This window comes from Ambystoma mexicanum, chromosome 2q (assembly GCF_040938575.1).
Source record: "Ambystoma mexicanum isolate Mex_15411 chromosome 2q, UKY_AmexF1_1, whole genome shotgun sequence".
In the NCBI taxonomy this organism is placed as follows: domain Eukaryota; kingdom Metazoa; phylum Chordata; class Amphibia; order Caudata; family Ambystomatidae; genus Ambystoma; species Ambystoma mexicanum.
This window is the reverse complement of record NC_090924.1, coordinates 764,292,455-764,304,662: the sequence shown is the minus strand read 5'-3', so window position 1 is coordinate 764,304,662 and position 12,208 is coordinate 764,292,455. Positions and strand designations below refer to the sequence as shown.

The window sequence follows — 12,208 nt, the reverse complement described above, 5'->3', positions numbered from 1 at the left end:
GCAACCAGGATCAGAGTTACTTATTCCTGGTATATCTTGTGCACTATCTTGCTCAGGGGTGGTGTCGGCGGAAAAGCGTAAGCACATTTCCATGACCAGTTCATCGACAGGGTGTTCCCCCTTGGACCCTGGTTTTGGAAATCTGGATGCGAAGTCTGGGCACTGCGCGTTCAGGTTTGTGGCGAACAGGTCTAGTGGGATGTGACCCCATTGTGAGAATATTCAGTCTAGGATATCTTTGTCGATTTGCCACTCGTGTTCTTCTGGTAGATGGTGTCTGCCAAAGAATGGAGTTCCCCTGGAACACGTTGAGATGTTAGGAACATGTTCCGCTCGAGTGCCCACTTGCATCTTTTTTGGGATAGCTTGGACAGTCTTTGAGAGTGTGTGCCTCCTTGCTTGTTCATATAGAACATGACTGTGGTGCTGTCTGTGAGGACCTGCACTGTTTGACCCTTGAGATGGGTATTGTACGTTTTGACCTTATCTAAACAGTTGCATGTACAAAAAGGTCTGTGTGGTATAGTGAGCAGGGTCTTGCGGAGGACACCGCCGCAGCCCACCCGCGAAAAAAATAAATTAAAAAAACGGGGGCTGCGGTTGTGTCCTCCGCAAAACCCCGCTCACTATATACCCCTGCAGCACACCCAGTATTGTGAGAGGGAGTTGTGGGGGAAACCCCTGCAGCCCCCATAAAAGGAAAAAAAATAACATTTTAAAAAAAAGAAAGAAAAGGACCCTGTGGCCCAGGTTCCCGATCACGGAAGTGAAAGGGAACTGGCGCTGAAGAGACTCAGCATGAAGAAAAAAAGAAAAAGGTAAGTGGGGTTTGTTTATGTTGGGGGTGTGGAGTGTGTCGTGTGTGTTTTGGGTATGTACGTGTGTTCGCATGAGAAAGAGGCGAACATTTGGTGGTTTTGCACCCTTCTCATGCAAACTTTCCGGCCGCGGGCAAATCAGCCGCGGTCGGATCACATAGATCCTTAAGATGTTGCTGAAAGCCCTGAAGAGCCTTGAGGACTGCCAAGAGTTCTAGGAAGCTGATATGTCTTTGGGTAGTAGCGTGTGTCCACTGGCCGTGGGCTGTGTGGTGGAGGAAGTGGGACCCTCATCCGGCGAGTAAGGCGTCTGTCGTTAGGATCGCTTGTGCTGGTGGAGGGCGAAAAGGTTTCCCCTTTAGCAGGTTGTCCTTGGACCACCAGCAAAGAGCCTGAACCAAGGTTTGCAAAACAACCACTAGATCATCCCACTGTCCGCTTGCCTGAGACCACGGTATCTCTAACCACTCCAACACTGGACGCATGCGCAAGCGCACGTGTGGAACCAACTGAATGCATGAGGCCATCATCCCGAGCAAGCGCATTGCTCTGCGTACAGTTATCTGCCGACCGGCCTTGTACTGAGGTACTTGCAACTGCATATTTTCTACTCTCTCGTTTGAGGGGAAAGCCAGCTCCTCTTTTGTCTTTAGAATAGCCACTAGAAATTGTTTTATTTTGCTGGGGACTAGACTTGATTTTTTCTCATTGATGGAGAAACCCAGATTGAAGAAAAGGTTTATTGTTCTTTGTATATTTAATTTGCAAATCTGAGGCGATTCCCCAGTGATTAGCCAGTCGTCCAGATAAGGGTATACTGGGATGGACTTTCTGAGCAGGTGTGCCGACCCTACTGCAAGCACCTTTGTAAATACTCTTGGTGCTGAAGAGAGTACTTTGAACTGGTAACGTACTCCCGCTTTTTTAAAAATGCAAGTATTTTCTGTGTGGAGGTTGCATTGAAATATTAAAGTATGCATCTTTCATATCCAATGTTGCCATGTAGTCTCCCTGTTTTAAAAGTGGAATCCCCTCTTGGAGCGTGGTACTGCAAAACAATTGGGGTTTGAAACATTTGTTAGCAGGGCGCAGATCTAGTACTGGGTGCATGGTGAGGTCTTTCTTTGGAACAAGGAAGTATGTTGAATAAATACCCGTTTTCCTGGTTTGCTAGGACGATCTCCTTTTCCAGCAGTGCCTTTACTTCTTCCAGCAGTATGCTTTGTTCGTCTGCTGTCATTTTCGTCTGTCTTAGCGGGCGGTAGGGTAGTTTTTGTAGCAACTCGATACAATACCCGCCTGCCATGGTGGACAACACCCACTTGTCCAACGTTATCCTCTCCCATGCATGGATGAAGTGTGAAATTCGCCCTCCTACTTGAGTAACATGGGAGGGGACCTGAAAATTGGAAGAGGAACCTTGGCCTTGCAACTGGCCCCAAGACGGGAACTGTCCACCCTGAGTGTAGCCTGAGGAACGTTGAGCACTCTGACCCCAAAATCTCCTAGGGTTTGGGGACCCCCGTCGGGAATAGGGTTTGTCAACTGTCCAAGGGATTTAAGAGTGTCGTATTCCTCCTTGGCACTCTTACGGGCATCTTCTACAGGCCTTCCCGAACAACACATTTGGCTCCACTGGCATGTTTAAGAGGGTTGCCCACGTTTCTAGCATAAACCCTGACTGTCTGAACCAGGCGTGGCGCTTGATGAGCGTTCCCTCTGCTATGATGACTCCTGCCTTATCTGCCGCATCAAGGTACTGTACTGCATGTACTGCGCTTTCCCCTCTCCCTTCCCCCTCACACTTTTCCCTTCCCCCTTCCCATGCACTTGTGCGATCTGAATGACACCTGGCCTAGTAGGATCGCGGTCTGTCTTCCCTTTGTTCCCCCTCCCTTGCATCGTCGCGCCTTGAAACACTTGTGTATAGGTGCGTTATAAATGCCGTATCATATCATAAGGTTATTCTTTAGGATGCAGTTTGATATCTGCTTGCCCTCTGAGATGGCCTTCAGTATCTGAGCCTTTAGTGATTCTGGGATAGCTTCAATTTGGTGTTCCAGGTCATCCCATTTGTGGCAGCCATTACTAGCTAACAGCGTAGTGTTGTTAGCGATTCTGATCTGGTATGCTGCAGAGGCGGTGACCTTTCTGCCGAAAGTATATATCTTTTTGCTTTCCTTGTCTGGTGGGGATTCTGCCGATGCCAGGGGAGTGTCTGCCCGCTTTCTGGTGGTGGTGACCACTAAGGAATCTGGTTTAAGCTGACCCCTAATATAAAGGGAGTCAGTGGGGCGGGTCTGAAAAGTTCCTCTAATCTGGGGTTGACGGCCCTTGTGAGACTAGGCACCAGTAGGGATGCCTGTATTAGTTTTAGGACAGACTGCAGGAGTGGGATAAATAGGGTGGCAGACTTCTTCCCCCTCCCCGAATATCTTCCACAAAGCCCTTGTCGACCTGTGCCTTCTGAGTGTAGATATTAAAGTTCTGTGCTGCCTTTAGTAGCAGTTCATTATACTGAAGTTGATTGTCAACAGGCGAATCTCCTACCGACTGGTCCTGGTGGTCTGGCGACTGGTAACATAAATGTTGTCATAAAACTGGTCTTGGTCTTGATAATAAAGGTCCCCCTGAGACCGTGAGTCTGCTGAGGGGTCGGCATAATATAAGTCCTGATAGGGGTCTTGGTATGTTGAGGTCGGAGTGCCTAGAGCAGAGGTGCTAGACTGTGGGTCATGACAAGACTTTTTGGCAGGGGGCTGCTGTGCTGATGCGCCTGGCTGTGAGGCATCTTTAAGAATTGACAATTGGTCAGGGTGTCCGTCCATGAATACTACAAAACTTGACATTCTCCTTTTGATTTTATTGAACTGTTCGGGTGTATATTCGCATGAGGGCAGGAAACCTGACATGACAGGGGTGGCCTAGGATGGAGTTACATCCTTGTAGTGCATGGCTCCTGAGAGAGTGTCTAGGGTGTGGAAAATCATGCCTGTGTCTCTTTTGGGGCAGAGAGCGCTGAAATATTTAATTTTTTCTGCGATTACGCTTTAAGCGGGGAAGCACGTACTTGTTTCTTAATTCGCTCCTGCATTTTCAGCGTTTTCTTGGGGGACGCCGAAATGCCATCTCGCCGCTTGTTTTTCGGCGCGTGAAAGGAGGGTCTTTTTATGAGCGGTGTCCGAATCGGATTTTGCTTTTGGGGAACTGTTGTGAGGCGGAAGCATACACGAAGACCCAGAGAACAGTGAAGACCTGAGGCTTTTTCCCTGGACACTGCATGGGCCTCAGCGCTCGACAGTACCGTCGAGAGTCAGCCGTGGGGTATGTTTTTAGTGTCTTTGTGCTTGTGTGTGCCCTGACCACCGGGTGTCTTCTCCATCACAGAGCCGGCGGCCTGCTTCTTGGAGTTGTGGGCTTGCACATGGGGTTCCAACAGAGCCTGCTCGCCTTTGCCGTCACTCATGACCCAGATACTGCCCTCGCTGGAGTCTTGCATCACGTCGATGGAGGCCTCTGCCTGCATGGCGTGAGCGGCCAACCGCTTGGTCCGCCGATTCTTTACGGTCTTTGACTAAAAAACTTTACAGGATTTACAAGCTTTTTCGGGGTGATCCCGCGGGAGACAGTGATTGCACACTCAGTGAGTGCCCTTCCACAGGAATTTTCGGTGGCAGGAGGGGCAAAATTTAAAGGGAGTTTTGGCATTATATTTAAAAAGGGCAGATTGGCGAGAGAAGAAGAAAGGGGATGATAGAATAAGCAGTCTCTAAAGAAATCCGTATGAAGAACCTCCCTCCTCTCTCCCTACTGCAATGGGCCAGAGCCTGAGGAGGTCTGTGAAGGCCGCCTCGGGTCGTCAATCAGTTAGTTGTCGCTGATAAGGGTGTTCGTCGAGAGCCGTCGAGCAGTCAGGTGGTTGAACAAGCAGAATTATGGGTTGTGGGTAGGGACCACGTGCTAAGATCTCTTCAAATCACATGTGTTTGCTTTAAGAAGAGTAGGTTTTATTCATGGTTTGGACAGCCGACACGTGTTTCGACCTACGGGTCGTCCTCAAGGCTGTATGAGTCCCACATTACAAGCATTTTCACATTATGGCAAGACATAATTGAAATGAAAGAGCAAGAAGACGACAAATGGTTGTCCAATTCCGGAAAAAACGACATGAAAAACACAGGAAAATAATGAATTGCATGAGCATTAATGATCAATGACAAACAGAACAGATACCACATACCAGTTGCAGGGGAGGTGGGTTCAAATGAACGAAGGTCAATGCAATAGAATGTTTCAAGGAAAGATATGTATAAACAATATATACATAAGTTAGGATCATAATAAATAAAGCACAGAAATCACAAAGTCCCAGTTAAACCAGCCCAGAGTGAATGGGTTTAATTACAAGTGTGTTATACACAAATAATCATTATACCAAGATAGGAATTAGTGTTGTCCATTCCTCTACTGTGCAAAGAAAACAACAAAGTAAACCAAGTAGGAATTGATGAAGCACTCAAACCATTTGTACTTAATACTTTGTCTTACATCAGAGATAGTACTCATATTCTACAGTCTCTGAAAAATGTCACATGGGAATCTGACTACTTACTATCCACTATTGATGTGGTTTCACTGTATACGAGTATCGATCATGAGTTAGCAGTGAAAACTATTGATTACACTTTTCGGAACTCATCAGCTTCATACCTACAACATGTTGAACTATTGAAGGGTTTCTTGAGATTTGCTTTATGTAACAATGTTTTCATATTTGCCAACGAATACTATGCACAGAAAAAGGGGGTTGCTATGGGTGCGAAATTCGCACCATCGCTTGCCAATCTTTTTATGGCACAATATGAAGAACTACATGTGCTTAGGAATGTTGTATTTGGTCAAAATTTAATCTTGTGGCGACGCTTTATTGATGATATTTGGAAGGGAACACCTGAATCTTTTCAGGTTTTCCTTGATTACATCAATAATAACTCGTTTTTTCTGGAATTGGACAACCATTTGTCTTCTTCTTGATCTTTCATTTCAATTATGTCTTGCCATAATGTGAAAATGCTTGTAATGTGGGACTCATACAGCCTTGAGGACGACCCCTAGATCGAAACACGTGTCGGCTGTCCACCATGAATAAAACCTACTCTTCATAAAGCAAACACATGTGATTTGAAGAGATCTTTACATACAGGATATTTATATATAAAGATTCTTTGAACTGTGTTCATAACGTATTGTGTTAACTAGAGCGCGTGGTCCCTACCCACAACCCATAATTCTGCTTGTTCAATCATACCAGCTCCTAGTGGATGAGCTGGAAGGTGTGGTGATACCGCTGCCAGTTGTACGGAACTGTTCTTTAGTGTTCACAGATTGAAGGAGTGGTCAAGAGCGCACAGCTTAACTTGTCGAATCCCCGTTTTTCTATTCCTTACAGTCAGGTGGTTGTGCGACAAAGCGAACAGTAAAGAAAAGAAAGTTTATAATTACAACTTTCAGCTAATCAAAGGCATCAGCCTGGAAGAAAACTCTGCATTTGTGACATACTTCGATGGCGGAAAAAAACAATCTGAGGGACCTCAACACGTGAAGGACCATGGGTACAGTACACTAACACTAGGGATAGTATGACTAAACAAGCCCTGTCGACGTCCGTTTTTGAGTTTCGAAAACAAATCTTGCAATACTCTGCCACTTCTAAGCAGATCCACAAGCTCCAGAAGAACAAGTTACTCTCTTACCTGGTAACGTTCTTTCGATGGGATGATCCGAAGACGTATTCCATATCAATGACATGTAATCACCACAGCTGTGCTGCTTCGGTAAATCTTTGGCGTCTGCGTCCTGCGTCGATGACGTTGATACGCCGCACTCGAGGACCTCCTCCGACGGCCGACGCCACTGAATGTTATAAGTAGGACGCACAACGCAGTTGTAGTTTTTTCCCAGAACGTGTGGAACCAGTCTTCTGCATGTCTGACACACAAAGCCTTGCGGAAACGTAAGCTGCAATTGCATAAGAAATTCTGTAGCAGGGAAGGCAGGGAGGGAGCGAAATGGATACGTCGTCGGACCATCCCATCGAAAGAACGTTACCAGGTAAGAGAGTAACTTGTTCTTCGAGGGGATTGGGTCCTCGGACGTATTCCATATCAATGACAGACCCCCAAAGCAGTACCAATGCAAGGAGGTGGGAAAAGAATTTAGAAAACAGAAATTTAGAATGCCCAATCAAATTGTGGAGTAAAGGACTGCCTTGCCAAAGGCCAGATCCTGCCCACGGATGGAATCAAGGGAGTAGTGATGTACAAAATTATGTACCGAAGCCCAGGTGGCTGCATCACAGATGTTACGAATAGGAACACCCCTCTGTAGGGCAGTAGAGACAGCCATACCCCTGGTAGAATGGGTAACACTCAGATAGCCAAAATAATCCAGAAACAAAAAGTCTGTTTCGTCATAGCTTGTCCCAAACGCTTTCCCGTGTAACCAATGAAGAGTTGATCGTCCACTCTGACCCGGGACATGCGTGAAATATAAAAGCTTAACGCTCTCCTAGGATCAAGCCTATGGAGCCTCTCCTCTTCCTTGGAAGAACAACCTTCTGGCCTAAATGAAATTCCGACACCACCTTCGGAAGAAAGGAAGGACGAACTCTAAGGACAACCCTGTCCTTAAGAAACCAAGTGAAGGGTGGCTTAACTGAAAGTGCCTGTAACTCACTCACTCTGCGAGCGGATGTGACCGCAACCAAAAATACAGTTTTAAGAGTTAACAGTCTCAAAGGTCATGAATGCAAAGGTTCAAACGGAGCACCCATCAGAAACTTGAGAACAAGGTTCAAGTCCCAACCGGGTACCTGGAAAGGTGACGGAGGGAACACATTAGTGAGCCCTTTCAGAAACTGAGAAATTAAAGGAATTTTAAAATAGGAACACTCTTCAGACGAGCGCTTAAATATGGACAGCCTCCCAAAGCCGCCAGTACCCTTTAATGGTACCCACTTGAAGGCCCCTGTTGGCCAAAGAAAGCAGAAAAGACAGAACCATGGGAATGTCACATGCAAAAGGATCCGCATTCTTAACCCTGCACCAGTCGCAGAACTTACGCCAACGGCAACGGTACAGGGACTTTGTTGCGGGCCGTCTGGCCGAGAGCAACACCTCCATCATGTCTTCAGGGAGGTCCCAATCCTTATACCTCAACCTTTCAGAAACCAAGCGTGAAGGTTAAGGGATCTGACCTCTGGATGGAGAACCTGACCCCCCCTCCCGTGAGAGCAAATCGTCTCGGTAGGGAAGACGACGTGGAGGACAGATGGACAAGTCGAGAAGGTCTGGGTACCACGTCGTCCGGGCCCACGCCGGAGCAATGAGGATCATCGGGGAACCGAACCTCTGTAACCTCCGCAATATTTGCGGGATGACGGGGACTGGAGGAAACACGTACAGCAGTGGGAATGACCACTCCACCACGAACGCGTCTCCTAAGGCTCCTTTTGGAGGAAATTCCCGCGAGCAGAACCTCTCGTACTTGCGGTTGACACTGGAGGCGAAGAGATCCACTTGAGGGGTCCCCCCCAAAGGGCGAAGATCTCCAGGAGAATCTCCTGAGCCAACTCCCACTCAGAGATCGCGCTCTGCCTGCTCAGAGCGTCCGCCGTCTCGTTTTCGTCTCCGGCCAGATGAACTGCAGAGATCGAAACTTCCTGCTGGAGTGCAAAGAACCAGAGCTGCATCGCCTCCCTGCACAGAGGAAGTGACCCTGCCCCCCCTTTTTGTTGAGGTAGTGCATGGCCACCGTGTTGTCCGTTAGGATCAGGACATTCTTCCCTCGCACAGTCAGCAGAAAAGCCTTCAGGGCTAGCCTGACAGCCCTCAGCTCCAACAGATTGATATGGAGTCTGGACTCTGACGGAGACCAATGACCGCTGACTGTCAACTCGTTGGCATGAGCTCCCCATCCCGTGAGGGATGCGTCCGTCACGATCATCACCTCCAGCCAGGGTAGCCAAAACGGAGCCCCCTTCATCAGATTGTCTTCGACGGCCCACCACAGAAGGTCCTGGCCGACCGAGGACGGCACCTGAACGGGGGCCGACATCCTGCCGGAGGACTGAGACCACTGGAGCTTGAGTGCCCATTGCAAAGATCTCATCCGCAACCTGGCCTCTGGCAGCAGAAGAATGCAGGGTGCCATGAGGCTGAGCAATCTCAAGAACTCGAACGCTGGGAGACTCTGGGCAAGCTGAAACTTGTGCACCATCTGCTGAACGTGATGAGCCCTCACTTGGGGAGGAAAACACTGTCCCAGGGACATGTCGAGCACTGCTCCGATGTACTGGAGCCTCTGAGTTGGTGTCAAATGGGACTTCTTGAAGTTGAGGGAGAAGCCCAGCTTGTGGAGGGAGTGGCAGGTGACGGACAGATGATCCAGGACTTGCTCGGGAGAGCGCACCTTGATCAACCAATCGTCCAGGTAGGGGTAGATGTGAATCCTCCCTTTCCTGAGGTGTGCTGCCACCACTACCATTAGCTTGGTGAAGACCCTCGGGGCGGAGGTCAATCCGAACGGCAGGACCGGAAACTGAAAGTGCGAGTCGCCAACCGCGAACCTCAGGTACTTCTTGTGCTTTGGATGTATCGGCACATGAAAATAAGCGTCCTTGAGATCGAGAGACACCAATCAGTCCTGAAGTTGAAGGGCCTGGAGGACTTGGGAGAGAGTAACCATCTTGAACTTGTCCTTCCGGGGGAGTTTGTTCAAACCGCGCCAGTCCATGATGGGTCTCAATCCCCTGTCTTTCTTGGAAATCAAAAAATAAGGGGAATACCATCCCTTGTTCCTCTCCGCTACAGGCACCAGTTCTATGGCGCCTTTCTCCAGCAGGGATTGAATTTCCTGCGCAAGGAGCGGATCCAGACTCTTCAAAGAGAGATTCCCTGGTGGATTGTCTTGAGGCCTCTGCCGGAAAGGAAGACAGTAGCCGTGGGTAATGATCTCCAGAACCCACACATCTGAAGTAATGGCGCGCCACTCTGCAAGATGCTGCGTCAGCCTTCCCCCAACCGGCGAACCATGAGACATGGCCTCATGACTGAGCTGAAGCGGCTGCGGCGTTGCCTGAGGGCAAAGAGGCAACAGCCCGAGCGGCCTTGGCACCTCGAGTACCTTGCTTTCCACCTCTGGCACTCCTACCGTGGCCCCTTTGACAGACAGCTCCTCTCACTTTACCAAAGGACGAATAATAACGAAAGGAACCTCCCTCTATTACTGTCCCCTAGGACGAAAAGGCAGAGGTTGGCAAACTGCAGCGCCCAACGACTTTGCTGCAGCTTTGTAGGTCTGCAACCTCTCAAGGCTCTCGACAGCCTTGCTGCCAAAAAGATGTTCCCCGTCAAAGGGCATGTTGAGGAGCCGGGCCTGCACATCAGGAGCAAACCCCGACTTCCGCAACCACGCAAACCTGCGTATCACAGTGCTCGCCGCCATGGACCAGCTGACGCAATCTGCCATGTCCAAACCCGACTGAACGACCTCACACATGGCGTCCTTACCATCCTGAACCATGGCAAGGAAACCATCCCGTTCATCCCCTTCGGGAATATGTTTATCCGCTAAGGAAACGCAGTTCCACAGAGTGTGCGTGAAACGTGACAAGGCACATACGGAGTTGGCCGCCTGAAGCACCATACCCCCTGAAGAAAACACTTTCTTCGCCCAGCTGTCAAAACGCTTGTAGTCCCTATCAGGAGGGATGGTAGGATACGATGCCTGCTTTGGCGGGGCCGTAGCCGCCTGCACCACCAAACTCTCCGGAGTGGGGTGCTTGGTCAAGTAGCAGGGGTCGCTACTGGCTGGGCGGTATTTTCGCGACAAAGTCTTGCCCACTGCCGGGAGACTCTCCGGAGCAGTCCAAGCCGCCGCCACCCTCCTCTGTAGAGCCATATGGAACGGCAGTACCGGGTCAGTTGGTGGACCTTGGTCGAGGATATCCGTAAGGTCATCCTGAAGAAAATTCCCTGGGGGAGCATATCAACCCAAGTACTCGGTGACCCTGGACATAAGGCTCCGGTACGAGGAGTCAGCATGAGTGCCAGGCTCAGGCCTAAAAAACTTCACCTCCGGAGAGGTGTCCAGCCCACTAGCATCGTGCAGGGATTGCCACAAGTCTTCAATCTGGCTATGGCCCGAGAAAATCTTGTCCGGTACCGTATCCGGAAACATGCCATCATCACAGCCCTCATCCACCTCCGAAATAAACTCAAACTGGCGGAAAGAAGGCACAGAATGTGGAACAAAGCCATGCTTGGCCTTTGCCAGAGCCTTTCTAGGTGGTTCCACCGAGCCCCGGGGAACCCCTGTCGAAACAGCCTCGAAAGGCATCGAGGGTGTCGAGTGAATCGGCGTCGATGACAAACGCGGCGCCGACAGCATCGATGGCGCCGAGACCGTCCTCGAGGCCGGGGCCCTGAGCGTGTCCCTCGACAGCCTGGGCACCGATGGCGTGGACGACTTCTTCGAAGGCGGGGCCTCGAGAGAGTCCGTCGACGTCCTCCGCGCCACCGGCGTCGACGTCATCCTTGAAGACACCACAGGTTCACACGGTCTCGAGCGCCTCGTGGACCGGGACCTGGAACAGGCATGCCGAGAACGATTCCCCTTGTCCAAGCAGGACCTTTCCCGCGAATCGTGACGACCACCCGAGCCCGAAGGCGTACGAGCGGCGTCTCTCGACCGATCACGACAGACCCCACTCGGAGGCGCGGACAGACCAGTGCCCTGCGATTCGAGAATCGCCAACATTTTCTTCCTGAAGGAAGCCCATTCCTCTGGTGTCGCATGCTTGGTGGGGTAAGCGACCCGCCGACGGGCGGAGTCCTCGGAAGAGGACGGGGAAGGTGACCAATGACGGCGCTTCTGGGAGTGCCTCTAAGAGGCAGAGGAGTGGCGGGACCGACTCCGGGACCGAGACCCACTGGACTTCCGACGACGACCCGGAGAGTCACCTCTCGAATCGTCCGTCGAAAGCCCCGCAGAACTCGACTTCCGTGGCTTAGACACCTTACCTACCGATAACTTCTTCTTGCGCTCCCGCAAGGCTTTGAACGTGAGCGACTGGCAGTCGATACAGTCATCCGTGTCATGGGCCTCCCGGAGGCAGGAGTTGTGCGAGTCGGTAACCGACAACTTGGACCCACAGTCCCCACACTTCTTAAAGCCCGGACGCGGTGTGGAAGACGAGGTAGACATCTTCATGAAGAAAGACTTCACAATACGAAACAGGTTCGAAGAACCGAGAAAGAACAAGAACTCCAAAGAGTCGAGGCACGCTGAGATCTCCGAAGCGAACATGTTCGCGGAAAAACGGAACTGAG

General features: G+C 50.2%; 1 protein-coding gene across 2 annotated transcripts in view; it reads right to left on the bottom strand.

The window, feature by feature from the left end:
- ZMYND11 (zinc finger MYND-type containing 11) overlaps nt 1-12,208 on the bottom strand; it is a 1,608,641-nt gene that overhangs the window by 508,889 nt on the left and 1,087,544 nt on the right. The window lies entirely within an intron of this gene.